Raw genomic sequence first — 12,711 nt, forward strand, 5'->3', positions numbered from 1 at the left:
GGGGGAGGGGGCGGCTCTGCCTCTCAGCAGGCCGCTGCTCCTCTTCTGCTGGTGGGTCGCAGGCCCGCCTACCTTGCAGGAGTGATTGGAAGCTCTGTTCAGCCGTGGGCCACTGGGCCTTTTCTGCCGGTGGTCACCGTTCCGCCTACCTCTCCATTAGCATTTAATAATGTCCTTTAAAATTGTACAAGGAGTAATAAAGAACTGATATTTATGTGGCATTTTATTGTTTTGCAAATGCTGGCACATGTTATCTCACTTAAACATTACAACAACTTTATGTGAAATTGCCTGAGGAATTTGGGTTTCAGAGCCACTATGTGGCTTTCCCTACAACATACAGCTAGCAAGAGGTTAACACACTAGAGACTTTCCAGCTTCAAATCCAGTACTCTTTCCAATATCCACCAAAATCTCATCAAAAACAAAGAAGAAATTATTCTTCACATTTACATTTGCTGAATATCATGATCAATATGAATCACACTATGAAAAAAACCTACCTGGTGAAATTAATAATAAAATTAATGATTTGATTCCCCAGACAATCCTTATCCCCAATTTTTAAACTCCAAACCTTCCTATTATCTTTAATAAGCAAAACATTCTTCTTAATTTACTTGAGCACTTTGGAGATTATATGTCCTCATGCATTATGAAAAACGAATTCGTGTGTTTTTAAAACTCAATCTAGATTTGTTACTTCTTACGTGATGTTCTCATATATCACAAAACAAATTCTCAAACATATTTTGGCAAAGAAATGGAGGAGTGATTTGAATTATAATACAGCTGGCAAAACTGTAGGCATCATTGGTAATTAAGTCCAATTTGACATGTTTATCATTTAGTGCAAACAATGTTATCTGATCCAGTCTCCTTAGTTCTTGATATTTTATTATGTTTCACCTCTCTGGTCTACTTGCTGGCATTGATTATTAAACACTCAACTCTGTAAATTGGGGAAATTCTACGTAGCTATCTTATACCTTTCAGACATTTACTTATGCCTTTACCACATGTGTTGTTTCTGTGAGTTCTTTTATTACAAAGAAATGGAATGGCTGCCATGAAGTCACCTTTGCTCTGTGTTTGATGGGTATTCTCTTTTCTTTATCTACTTTCGGCCTTTTAAAGTACAAAAGTGCCATGATAACAACATTAAAGGAGTCATGAGAGAAGACATAAACTTCTGCCCTGCTGCCTTTCATGCAACAGATTTTTCCTTCCTGGTTTGACCTTAGGGCTTCATTTTACTTCACACAGTTCTGAATGAGCAGGTCCAACTCAGAACCATATCAAGCTGCCTCTTGCACTGTGTTGTAATTGACTTTTCACGTATTGGTCTCTTCTCATTACAAACTCTTGTAAAAATAAGAGGGGATGCTTTATTTTGCTAGCATTGTTACTTGCAGATCATAGAATAGGGTCTGGCATGTACAAGTTCCTTAATTAGTGTTTGGTGATTAAATCAATAGCAAATCAAGTGAACTGAGATACCCTCTCTATTCTGCTCTGTTTTCCTGGAGCATGATGCTCAGTATCTTTGGAGGTGATAAGAATAGTATTCTCAGAGACTATTGAAGATTTAATTAGATATGCATTCATATTGGGATGTACTCTTCAAAAGTTGTTAGGCTAATCACCAAAACTTTGCTGTTTTATTTTCTGTAACTATATCATAATCATGTGTACAAGTTGCTTTAGTTCAGGTCGGGATTGTTCCAATAGCAATGTAAGTAGCCTTTGTGCCATAGTTCCTGCTTTGTATTACACACTGAATCCAGGTTAACTATTGAAAACCTAAAATAATATGTCGATTCCTCATTTCACAACCTTCAGCAGAAGCTTGTCTGATGTATTCACCATGACATCACCATCTCCCATGATATCTGTGCACATAACCCTTTCATAAGTTTTTATTCAACACCTGGAGGCTTCCTAAGAAGGGCATAAAAGAAGCTTTACCACATGCCTCCACCTGTCTCCTCAGTCTCCAGACTCCATCAACAGTTGAACATGTTCCCATAAAAACAACCAGAAAGTCCTCAAACAGGCTGTGTTCTTTCATACCCCAGTGCCATTGCACATACTTTCCTATTCTTCTCAACAGGCAGCCTCCCTACTCCACTGGGGCACTTGACAAGTATTTGGCCTTTATAGCTCCGCTTAACATTAAACACCTCTTTGAACTGTTTCCCTTTTACCCACAGCAACTTCCTGTCATTTGAGCTCCACAGCACATCGCATGTAAACATTGTCTACACAATACACAGAAATCCCTGTTAATAATTATTTATATGTGCTTTTCTTAACTAGTTAATGAGCTCTTTGTGTGGAGCCTGAGGTGAATGTCTGCATTTCCTGCACCTAACATGGTGTTTGATATTCTATAAGCACTCATTAAATGCTCCTGAAATGAATTGTTGTACAACTTTGTAGTTATAATTTTGTTGGCAACAGTATATTTGATTATGTTCTACTAGAATTTACTTCATCAATCTTATGTGGAAGTTTTGGTTATTCCCAATTATTCAGCATATAGATTCTTATTTTAAGTGAGATTTTCAGTTAGTATAAATTCTCAGGAAATATAAATGTAAGTGTAAATTTATTCTCAGGAAAGTAAATATTCAATGTTTATTTTCTTTACAACTGTTAGCTTAAAATATAGTATCTTCTGTAAGTCTATTTTCAGGCAGCTGCTTAATATATATAGTCAAACACTCAGTTATCTGTGTAAAATATTTTGTGTAATTTGTAGATATGTAACTTTCATTCAGATAGTAAGTGTATAAAACAAGAAATTAAGTAGAAATAGGTAAATAGTCTGGCTTGGCAATTCATAGAAGAGGAACAAAGTCAGTGAAATGATGCTCTATCTCATTAGCATTGCAAGACGCAAAACAAAGACAAAAACAAAACAATAAGACCTTATTTACTTCACACCAGTTGGAATGGCAAAATCTATGGAAAATGTTACTACCAAGTGTTGGAAAAGATTTGAGAAGACACAATTTCTTGCACTGCAAAGTAGAAGTGCAAACTATGTGGTTATTCTGGAAAGCAATTTTACTGTACTTAGTGAAATTAAGGGTGTTGTTTTTGGTAGCAAGGAGATGAAGCCTACCTAGAGGTTAGCAACCCACAGAAGAAACAGTGGACACTGCCTATGGAGTGTGACAGGGCAGTTGGAGACGAAGGAACCGATGTTATAAAAAAATCATGAAAACATAATGATGAGTGGGAAAATAAATAAAATGCCACATATATTTACATTTCTAATACACTATTTGCTTTCTTATCTGTTAATGGCAATGAGATAATGTGATTGTTTTTTTCTTGGACTGCTAGCAAAAGGTATACTTCTATAGCAAAATTAATTATGTAACATATTCCAAAGCTACACTTACTTGTTAAGAAGCCAGATGTTAAAAATAAATTTATTTTTTTTAAAAAAAGAAAGTAGAAATTTCTCCCACAGTTGGTGACTATAGGAAAAATAATTTTATTTTAAAAGAATCATGCTATTATTTTAATATATAAAACTAGATTTATCGTAGTGCTTCAAATATATACATATATACACACATACACACATATGAGTATATATACATATTTTTTAATCCTTCTGAGAGGAGATGGAGATCAAAGGGACTAAGGAGAATAATTACAAAGTGTTACAAATTCTTAGTTTAAGAATCCAACGGGGTCAGTTCTTTCCTTCTTCGTGGCATTTTCACATGAACTACTTTGATGAGTACTTTCTACTTTCTGTTAAGATTCAGGGAAGATGAGCAGAGATGTTAAACACACAGATTTTTCCAACCATGAGGGGCATCTGCATGGTAAAGATTGAGTGCAGAGAGCAGAGGATACTTCAAAGGAGAGAAGCTGACACCTGTGCAATTTTACAAATAAATCTGGAAGTTTCTATATGACTCCCTGTGTCTGCCCTCCACATTTCTCCAATTAGAAGCTGTCAGGGTTACCTTCAACTAGTCTATTTTACTTGCTCTTAGATGCATCCAAAGTTATTAAGTCCTGTGAAGTCTCCCTCCTGTATTTCTAATCTATCTCCTTAAAAAAAACAATATTTTATTAGTTGTTTATGGACATTTATTTATTTATTTATGGTGCTGAGAATCAAACCCAGTGCCTCACACATGCTAGGCAAGTGCTCTACCACTGAGCCACAACCCCAGCCCTCTCCTCTATTTCACCATAACTTTCTACTTAATGTCTTCCTTAAATCAACACACCAGTCTTTCTATTTTGTAGTCTCTCCTCACTGCAAACCATCTTCCCAGTTGTCCTTTAAAAACTGTCACTAGGTTACTTTAAGATAAGTTTTCCTGTTACCCATCAGAGTCTGGCCGGATGCCTTGGGATGACATTCAAGGCCCTGTGCAAAATTGTGATATGCTCACTTTCTGGTTCTGTCTTCCAGCACACTTCCTCCACCTTGATTCCTGTACAGGTGAAAGAAGAGTGTTTAACACCAACCAAAAATGATCCTCCCTCTGGGGAACTGCTCCAAGAAAAGTGGGGCTCATCCTGTGTGTTTCACTTGTGCTGTGTTAATGTGTGCACTATAGCACTTATCCCGTAAATTCTACATGTTAATGTAGGAAACTATTCCCCAAAGATGAGCCCTTACGGAGCTTGACAAGGGTAGTACAAGTAAGTAATATATTAGAAAACAGAGTAGCAATCCCATTTGAAAATTTAAAAGAAAAAAATACTAAGCAATATAGACCTTTATTTATTAGAATTGAGCTATATCATCTATACGTTTATCTATATCCATTTATTTTTTTATCTCTGTTTCCATTTCTTCCTGAAAAAAAAGTTCAGAATAGAAGATGGGATAGAGAGGGATATTTGAAAAAAATTTTCCCCTTTCTTTCTTCAAATATATATATATAATATATCAACCAATGCTACAAATGTATCTGTGTCGCAAACCCAAAGTCATTGCATTTATAAGGAAGAATGCTGTCATTTATAACACATTTTTTTCACATTAAAATTCATGATATAATAGCCAATTGGGGCTGTAGACATACAAACAGGGTCAGATGTTTGAAAGCTGCACTGAGTTCTTTTAAAAATACCATACTAATGTTACTTATAATGAACTTATATTAAAGATGCAGATGTAGGCATGAAGGAATGTCCTATTATTATGATTTTGAAGTATAAACAACAAAATTGGGAATCAAACCATGGAGTCCTTGTGCTTTGGTCATTTTATAGCTCCTTTTGGGTATAAATAAATTGTTTTTATGTAATTTGGAAAGTTCTCTACAACCTCAATAGGGGAGACTTTTTTCCTATCATTTGTTTAGAAAAAGAGACAAAACTGGTAAATTTAGGATTTCTTTGTAGAAAGTCTCTGTAAATGACACTAATTAATCTTGATTCAATAAACTTGGATGAATATGTATTTTGTCATAGTTGAATGATCTAAGTACTCTGAAGTCAGATGTGCTTTCAAAATACTCCCATAAATGTAAATTCTTAATTATGATCATTTTAGGACATTTATCTGTCTCCTGGTGGTTGTTGCTACTTTGGCCCTTTTTATATGTTTTGGACAGGGAAGGAAACACAATGCTTGCATTCCTGTGGTTGCTATAGTAATGAGAAAAAAACTGCAGCTGTGATTGTAGACTTGAAGAGAAAGACTGAGGTCATTCCAGCCCTGGAGACTTAGTAAATATTAATTGTGAAGAAGAAAGCTCTTGTTTCCATTCTTTAATAGTTTTTTTTATAAGAGCCAGAAGTCATTATATTGAGATAAATTGTGACTCAATGTTACTGCCCCTTAATTGCATTCCAAAAGTAAGTTGAAATGTTAGCTAAAATTTTAATCAGTAGGATTTTTGCATTCAATTTAATGAATTCTCTGGCTACAGCTAAGATATTCTAAGATACAGAAGAAAAACCTGTGGTTTGACTTAGGAAAAAAAAATAAGTTGTATATTCTCTTCTAGAGAAGAAACTAGTTTTCTCTTCCAGGTGTTTCTTGATTAAATATGTTTCTAAATAAATATTCCATTTTATTCTGCTTCTTTGCTCAGTTACATAGGACATGCAGACCTGCCTCAGAACAAAATCTTCTCTCTGTATTTCATAGAACCCAGACACAGTGACAGTCTAGGGTAACCAAGGTTGAAATCTTAGTTCATGTTCAATATGCATTTTCTATTATTATAATTATTTTTGTAGCCAGAGATGTTATATCATTATTAATTTTGTTTCAGGCATAGCATCCTGATTAGTGACCAGGGTGCAGAACATGAAGGTGAAATAAACTGTCCTAAAGACAACAAATGCCAGCTGAATAGAGAAGAATACCTAATAGCTGTACTGAACCCGGAGAGATAGGTGAATTTTCATCAGCATATACTTATTGACTGTTTTCCACGTATCCTGTCACTGTGTTAGGAATTTATGGGTGAAAAGAGTCACAGAATAATATTCCTTCCTGCTCAGGATAACCATATATATATTTATGTATATGAGTCTATGCGTGCATATATTGCATATTATGTAAAAATATGTAGTATTTTGGATACCATGGTATATATTTACCTATATTGTGAGAAGCATTGTGACCCAGGCATGTAGAGGGTGCTATATAAGCACACAGGAGAGAAAATACTTTATAGAAAAAGTACTGAAGCTTGGTGATTGACAATGAATTCTAAATCCAGGATTAAACCTCAACCTTGTCATTTCCTTTCTGTATAACATTGGCTATGTTATTTAATGTTGTTTTATTTCTATTTCCTCTTCTGTAAATGGTGAGTGATAAGAAGCTAGTTGATGGGGGTAAGAAGAATGTTTGTTAAAAGTGGGGATTAAATGTCATACATCTGCCATCTCTCACCTATCTACCTATCTGTGTTAGTGTAGTACCTGGTATTGCAAGTGCTATATATATGTGAGCTGTTACGTGAAGCATGTTGGGTCAGTAGGCCTTCTGCTGCCCACCGATTATATCCTGAGCCGTCTGGTCTCCTGGATTCAATGTGCAATTTTTCTAAAACACAGAATTTAGAGGTCATATAGTGAATGTACTGGATACATACACACTCTAATCTTATTGGGTTGGGTTTAAAAATTCACTAAACACTATTTAAAACAAAACAAAACAAACAAAAAACAACAAAACCCTGCTTTCACAATTCTGGATCAGACTAGGTAGAGTTGCATGAATGAGAAGCCATTCAATTAAATCTCATTTTTCAATTTAAAGCACTTATAGTTGAAACTTTCAGTGTGAAACAGAAACTTATATTACCGATGTCCAGAATATTTTTGAAAATATGACATGTTCCTTCTAGTTGACAGACATATGAACATATTGTTAAACCATATTGTAACTTCTCTGAGGACATCCCAAAGAAAATTTATGTCTGTTACAAACTTATATTTTAACTGAAATTATATAGTTGGAGAAACTATATCCATTCTTTTTGTGTAATAATTCAGAAAAGATAAGTATGTGTGTGCCCACATGGGTCATTTGATTATTGTATTTTATTAGTAGGACCATTGGATGGGAGACTTAGAAGTAATTCTATAGATAATGTGTGGGCACCATTCTCTGTCTCCTGCACTGCTCCTGCCAGGAATGTGATATACATTTATATTCATAAGTAGCTTTAGGCATTATAGATTAAATAAAGAAATAATGTACAGTGAACTAAGGAATATTTGGCCAACATTGGAAGGTTCGCTAAAGCTTAGTAAGGCTATCATCACTCAAAATTTAGTACTTTGTCTTTCAAGTCTCATAGAATGATTTAGTTTTAGTAGATTCTAGAGGCATTTATGTCACACATAATTGATTCCATAAACTCAGTGTACATGAGTCTAATTTTAAGAGTTAGAATGCAAATTTGCTTCCCTTGCAAAGAACTTCAATGGCTCCTAATTGCTTATTGGGTAAATTCCAAATCTGTCAGAATTCCTTGCTCCATGATCTAATCCAAGCTCCTTTTCAACCTCATTATAACTTTCTTCCTAAATTCATGACCTTCAGCTGGAAGAAAAGAAAATGTCACATATATCCTCAGATCCTCCAGTTTTTCCAGCAATGACTCTACAATTCTTACAATTTCATCTTCCTTCTCTGCATTCATTCAATCCTTTCACATCAGTCAAGCATCATCAACTATTGATAGCAGTTATTGGGTTTGATAACTAATAACTGACTTTTATTCACATCTCATATATATGGTCCAGCAACATATCTCACACCTTAATTGGCCACAGCAGCACTTTACTAAGTGTCTTTGTGCTTCTCTGCAGGAAGCTGTCAGTTGCTAATGTATACCTTTTCTTGTTAGAATCAATAATGATTTTGAGATTTTTTTTCAGCATTTTTTTTTTACCATTTTTTGAAGAATGGGATGTCATTTATTTTATTGCCAAGAACCAAGATGTTGCCTCAATGGAAACAGTTTCAAATATGCTGTGTCATTCTAGTTCTTCAACGTAGAATTTTTAAAACTTATTTTACAAGTCTATCTCAAGTTATTTTTTAAAAACTGATCAACTTTTGAGACTGGCTGTGAATTACCTTCTGCCTGGAAGAGGTTAATATTTTATTCTATTCTTTTACTTCTTTTGTTTTGGCTAAATAATTCTTCCATGCTGTCCAGCTAGTCTCCAGTATCCTTAGTGAGATGGAGAATACAGAATTATTCAAATTTGTCTATTTTTTTCTGTAACCCAGAGATCAGCCTACAGAATTAGTGACCTGACCCATTTCAAGCAGAAAGGTGTGGTTTTCTTTGTGGCCACAGGGCTGGAACTTATTTGAAGAAGCCAAATTGATTAATTCATTCATGATGTATTTACTAATGCATTCAAACAGTCATTGAACATTTTTGTATCCTCATCACTGTTCTATATGGTAGCAATGGTGATAGAAAAAGATTTTGATCACACTTTAGAGCCATAAATTCATGGGACAAATACATAAACCAATATAACAACATTCTATTAATACTATTAAATCATTCAGTATGACCTTTTTAAAGTCCTGAGCATGGAGAACACTTTTTCAGACTAGATGCTTATGAAATAATCCATCAAGAATGGCCAGAAATATTTTTCAATGGAGAAAGAAAGGGAGGGATTGCAGGTAGATTGAACAGCATATTAGGAGGTAGAAAATGTTAGTAGCGACCTGTATATTCGGGATCTCTAAAGTGTTGGTTATGCCTAGAGCTTAGGGGACAGAGATAGAAGCAAGAGATGAGATATGAGATGCAAAGACAGTGCTCTGTAAGGCTGCTTATACCACCCAAGGACATAAAGCTTCATTCAAAGGAATCTGGTTTTGAAAGATATCAGTTTGATGGTTGACGAGATTTTTCTAGAATGAACAGTCTTTTTTGGAGGCAAGTCAGAGAGAGACTGCAAGGATCCCTAGTATGACAGCTTAGAATAAAGCAGTATCAGAGGTGATAAGGAAGGAAGAGACTAGAAATGAGACATTTCATTGATTGGATCAGTAAGAAGCAATGACTCACTGGATGGTGGGCATGAAGGAGAGGGAGCAAGGTCTGACATTAAGAAAACATTCCAATCATGGCTTGGATGTCTGAATGGAGGGTATATCCTGCAGGAGTGACTCCTGTCCAAGCATACTTCCTTTCAAAAACTGGAAATCATTTTTAAATATTAAAACCATATTACTATGCATCTGTAGAAAACCAAAATGTCTATATGAAATTGGGGTTGTTCAACCTCTTTGTGTCTCTGTTTGCCTATTTTAATTTTAAATTTAGTAAAATACGTATATCAGAGTTTTCCACCTTAACCATTTATAAGCATATGGTTCACTATAGTTAAGTACAGTCTTCTGAACTCTTCATGTTGTATAACAGAAATGTTTATCTATTAAACAATAGCCCTCTTTCTTCACTCTCCCCAGTCCCTGGTAGCCACTGTTATACTTTCTGTCACTATAAACTTAACTATTTTAGATATCTCATATAAGTAGAATCATATGGAAGTTTCTGGTATGCTTACTTCACTTAGTATAATATCTTTAAGGTTCATCCATGGGTATGAATTTTCTTCCTCTTCGAGGCTGAATAATATTCCATTGCACACATTTGCCACATTTTGTTTATCCAGTCACCCATTAATGGACATATTAGCTGCTTCTACCTTTTGACTATTTCATAATGAATAATGGAATGAATAATGCTGCTGTGAACATGGATGTACTCAGTTTAATTATTTTTCAAAGAGGATTAATGGTAGCCCTTACACCATGGGGAGTTTGTGAAGAATTAAATTAGTTAATAAGTATTTAATGTAACAACTTGCCTGAAGCAATCATCTAGTGAATTTTAGTTATTTTTATTGCATCTAAGAGAGAAATATAAAATTGGCTTAGGAGCATGGAAGGAGAGAGGTTGTATGAACTGTAAGACTAATGAAGGTCATTACAGAAACAGGATTGAAGCAGTCTAGTTGGGGCGCATGTCCACCCACTTCCTCCTCTTCTGTTCTGATCTGTTTCCAAGCTTACCATACAGCACTTTCATTACTCATGCAGTCTCTGATGTAAACCAAAGTTTGACTTTTAAACTAATAAGTAGATCACATTGCAAAGTATTTTGAGTGTGGAGGAAAGGTTATCTTACATGAAATTTTAGGCTTTTTCATTTTATGATTCTAGTACATTAGTGGTTGCAAGACTTGAAATAGGCATATTTCTATGGAAAAGCAGCTTAAATGGTAGTTGCTTTCTGGCAGATGGAGGAATTTAGTTCATATCTAAATATGAGCTTTGTTTATTTTTATCAGATTACCAACTCTGCAAATTGGATTAATGTGTAATTTTAAGCACCGCAGGCATACAACTTCATAGAAGGGCTTTCTATTTCTAGCATTTCCATCTTATTGAGTTATGTTTAAATTTTCCCTACTATTGATATAGGAAAAAGACACATTTTTATTATCTTTCCAGTAGCATTGATATATAAAATAGTGTTATTTCTTTGACAGATTCCTTTAAAAATGTTACCTACAAATCATATCTGTGTAGTATTTTCTAGCTAACTACAAGGACAAGATGCTCAAATTGTGCTACTGAGTTGGTAAAGACTAAAAAAAAAAAAATCTCATGTGGTACTGAGGAGGTTGTATGCTTCCCCATCTGCAAGCACTGTAGGGGTCACAATGGACCCCTAAGCCCAACTTAGCTCTGGGCTCAAGGCCAGTGATTCCTGGGGCCTCTGCCATCAGTCTATCTTTTGGAATAGATAAATATCTGAACTCAACATCTAGTTCTTTCCTCTAGCTTCATGTGTTCCTTTGTGACTTTCTAGAATTTCCTGTCAACTATTCAGATATCAAAGTGATATTATTAGGTATTTCTGAGTAGAGACCCCTCAACTAGTGAGATGTAAAGACAGCCCCCCTCCCCCAAACTCTAGGATCCCCAGCCCCAGCTCAGCTCACAGAAACAGGGAAGTCTTCCGTGGTAGAAGCAGAAGGGAACATGAAAAAAAAGTGTGTGGGGGGGGGCGGGGCGGGGCAATGGAGAACAGAAAATGCATTGGAATGCACGAATAGTGGGCCTTTCTTTGAGAGGCATTCTTAATTTTACTTTTGTTGCTCATCTGATGAAAACCCAGGAACGTAAAACCAATGGAACCAAGATCTCTAGAGTGAACACACATGGTTTTATCTAGCTCTGTCGCATTTCCCTGAGATGTTACATGACAACACTGTAGGCTCACACTGTGAAGTGGCTGGCAGGTGGAGTGGAGAAACACTGGCATTCCTCAGAGGTGGCACCTTTGGGGGCATTGTTTTCAGACCTCGCCTTCCTCCTTCTTACCTCCAACTCAGAATGTGCCAGGGAGGGATTTTATTAGGCTGACATTAGTCCAAACATTGTTCATGCTTTCCTGAGACCATAGCAGTCCTCTGAGGATCTCAAAACCACCTCAAACATCTGTAAGAGCCCTGGAAGCTCCAGGTTCCAATCACGTGGTGCTTTACTCATGGATGCAGTTTGCACCTGGCAAATATGCTCCCTCCCTTTAAAGTAGGCACTTCATCAAGCTGCTTGGCCCCGGCATTCCGTAGGCAGTCGCCAGGCGTGTAAGGGCAACCTGTGATACCGCTAAATGGACCACTGATGGGCGCCAATGGCAAATTCACTACGTGTAATTCAATTATGATTCTATAAAACAAGGAATTGATTTATGTTCATCTTTCTTATTGTAGCATATTTCTATGAGGATGAGAAGTGACATTTTATATTTTTTAAATCAATGGATTAAGGTTATTAAAATATTTTTAAACAATTGAAATCATCTGGAACTAGAGATTCTGATTAATTTCTCATTCAAGGAGTCAGTATTCTTACTTTGGCTGACATATAGCCTTATTTTGTGTATATATCTTTAGTAACAGAACACTTAGTTCAAACTTTAGTAGAGTCACTAAAAATACACAGAAGCAGCTACAGTGCAGTGAACAGGTATTTCCAGACAATATTTTCTAAATAGAAATAGTGTCTATTTATTAGCTTTCTAGATCCTTTCAGTGAGTTAAAAAAAGAATATTTTCTTTCTCAAATGTGGATAAAATATGCCTAAAAAAGATCAGCACATTAATTTTCTAGGAAAAGTTAGTATGTATAATCCTAGCAAAATATTCAGC

The sequence above is a fragment of the Marmota marmota genome, unplaced genomic scaffold, assembly GCF_001458135.2.
Source record: "Marmota marmota marmota unplaced genomic scaffold, marMar, whole genome shotgun sequence".
Classification (NCBI taxonomy): domain Eukaryota; kingdom Metazoa; phylum Chordata; class Mammalia; order Rodentia; family Sciuridae; genus Marmota; species Marmota marmota.